Source organism: Cynoglossus semilaevis, chromosome W (genome assembly GCF_000523025.1).
Source record: "Cynoglossus semilaevis isolate Cse_v1.0 chromosome W, Cse_v1.0, whole genome shotgun sequence".
Classification (NCBI taxonomy): domain Eukaryota; kingdom Metazoa; phylum Chordata; class Actinopteri; order Pleuronectiformes; family Cynoglossidae; genus Cynoglossus; species Cynoglossus semilaevis.
The window spans coordinates 1,795,570-1,798,531 of NC_024327.1; the positions used below are offsets into that span (position 1 = coordinate 1,795,570).

At 45.6% G+C, this 2,962-nt stretch overlaps 1 pseudogene; it reads right to left on the bottom strand.

Moving 5' to 3' along the window:
- Positions 1 to 825: 825 nt before the first annotated feature.
- The window catches only part of LOC103396918 (TBC1 domain family member 10A-like), a 12,548-nt pseudogene continuing 10,411 nt past the window's right edge, over positions 826 to 2,962 (bottom strand).

Here is a 2,962-nt window from a genome sequence, read left to right on the forward strand (position 1 = left end):
TACATATATGTGGATATTCATAAATACATATATGTAGATATTCATAAATACATATATGTAGATATTCATAAATACATATATGTAGATATTCATAAATACATATATGTGGATATTCATAAATACATATATGTAGATATTCATAAATACATATATGTAGATATTCATGTATACATATATGTACATATATAGACACATATGTGTGTGTAATATCCATGTCTAATTCCCAAAATACATATATAGACAGTGTAGCCACAGTGACTGGACGTCACTTGTCGCCAAGTAACACATTTGACCTCAAACTGTTCCGAAAAACCTTAACAACAACGTAAATGTAAGACTTATTTTGACCTCTCAAACGATACCATATTCTGTTCTAGTCCCCGGGTCTCGACGTTGTCAGTCGAAATGTTCCACACCTTTATCGGTTATCTGTAATAATAGGACGCTTTCCTTTTGACCTTTCAAAACCATATTCTGTTCTACTCCCCGGGTGTTGACACTGTCAGTCGAAAAGTTCCACCCCTCTATCGGTTATCTGTAATAATAGCACGCTCTCCCAGCTGTGGCAGGAAACATGAAAACCGGAACTTCGCACAGATTTTAGTTTGGCGGCTGGGAGTGTATGGCACAGTGATGATCGTGGTTTAAAAGTTCCATCAACGTGAGAAAACCATGTGACCTCTGAGCGCTAACAGGCCACGCAGGAGGTCATTATTAAATAAATAGAGCTCGTAGTACGACATCATATAAACACAGAGTGGCCTGTGTTACGATTCAGTGACGCGGAAAGAATTAAGTCGGTTCCAAAAGTTATACAAAATCGTGGTTTAAAAGTTCCATTAACGTGAGAAAACCATGTGACCTCTGAGCGCTAACAGGCCACGCAGGAGGTCATTATTAAATAAATAGAGCTCGTAGTACGACATCATATAAACACAGAGTGGCCTGTGTTACGATTCAGTGACGCGGAAAGAATTAAGTCGGTTCCAAAAGTTATACAAAATATATACAAAATGTCTCCCAAAAAATGAGCGATTGTGTAAAAAGAATCCCGCCCCTTGTTTTGGCACCGCTGTCGCAAGGCTGCCCTCTGGTGGACAAAACCGCTAATGAAAACACACAGGGCAGAGACAAGGATCCGATCGATTTGAGCGGGAAGGCTGCGCACGCTAGGTTAATAGTGTTAATTTTGGGAGAAGAAAAAAATCTGAACACTGAAGACGGAAAAAACACCGACTTTTCTCACCGTCGTAAAAAAGTCTTGGAGAAGAGGTGACGCCGCGTCAGTGAAGGAAGTCAGTCAAGGTTATAGGTAAAACGGGTGTTCGTGACACCCCAACATTAGTGACGGAAAAAAAGTGACCTGAGGCGGTGACACGGACGGCGCCACCGCGGACCGACTTGATGCTGGTGTTTCGTCCCGACTTGGACCAATGGCGGTGAAGCTACAGGTACGTGTCCTGCTCTGTGCTGCTGAGGCTTAGTGTGGATCTCTGGAGGAGAGATTCTTTGGCAGGAGGGGGGTCTGAGGGCGGGGCTAGGTGCTGCTGATGATGAAGAAGAAGTGAATCGGGATCGGATTCCGGCACTGGTGCGGGCGTCTCCTCCGTGACTGGAGGGGGAGCTGGTGGTTCTGTGGGTGGAGGCGGAGGCTGGGGCTTGAGCTGGAGCTGGGAAAAGGGTTGAGGTTGAGGGTGGGGCGGGGGCTGGGGCTCGGTCGGAAGAGGGTAAGGATTCGGAATCTCCGGAATGGGTGGGGTTTTCTTCACGCTCTTCTTCTTGCTCTTTTTGTCTTCCTTCTTCAGCTGTGCGCCGGCCTGGGGGTCCTCCACCACGATGGTGGGGTTCTGCCGCAGGTCTTGGCGACTGGGCGGCTCCGAGATCATGATGTGCCTCGCGCCGTGCATCCGCTGCGCCGGCTTGGCGCCGAGCTCCCCGCGGGTTTTCCTCCAGCGTTTCACCTGCGTGTGATGCTCCCTCTCCACGTCCCGCGCCGTCACAGGCACCTCCAGGATCTGCAGCAGGAAGAGACGGAGTTTTACTTTTTTTTTTAATTTCCACGTCACGCTCACTGTGCTTTAAAACACTCGCCTCTCGGACCAGGAATCCCTCCTGCATGTATCGACTTTCAATCGCCCTGAGAAGCTCCATGGTCTCGTACTGGCCCTGACAGGCCTTCAGCTTCTCCCGGGTTCCCAACATGGACTTCAACAGCACCAGACCCACACGGAAGATTATCTTCACTCCTGAGAGGAAGACGGAGAGAGCAGAGAGCGGGGAAAAAAAGAAAAATTTTTTTTATTTTTAATCCGATTAATCACAGGGTCGCAGTGGATTCAACGCGATTAATCAATCATTATTCAACATGTTTCTATGCGACTATAAAAAAAAAATCTGCAAAGTGCGTCAATAGCGCATAACAGCAGGTAGATGGCGGTGTTGCACGCCTGATCGTATTAGTGGCAGATGCGTCACGAATCAGTTAAAAAAAAATCGGTACAATTCACATGGGTTGAAATTAAAATTTGCGTTATCGCAAAAAGTCACTGGTCATGACACACTCTACTACAGTAGGTGGCGGTATGTCCCCACGTAGGCTAGGAGACATTCAGGTGTTGGAATAGCAGCCATTTCAGCTGGTAATGATATTTTTGCGAATTTTTATAAATAAAAAAAAAATCTCGATATTTGGTCAGAATTTGTCTGGAGCTCATTTTGTTTAAAAAAGAAATCGCGATAAAAACATATTGCGAAAAAAACATATTGCGAAAAAAATTGTGTATCGTGAGTTGAGTGTATCGTGACATGTGACATCCCTAGTAGTGACCAATCCAAATGACCGGACCTTCCTGGAGTCGAGATTGAATTTTACACTCGAGGTTCTTCAGTGAACAGAAAACGTTTTCCCACGTTAATCATTCCGTTCATTCATACATCCATATTGACCTCCCCCCCCCCCTCA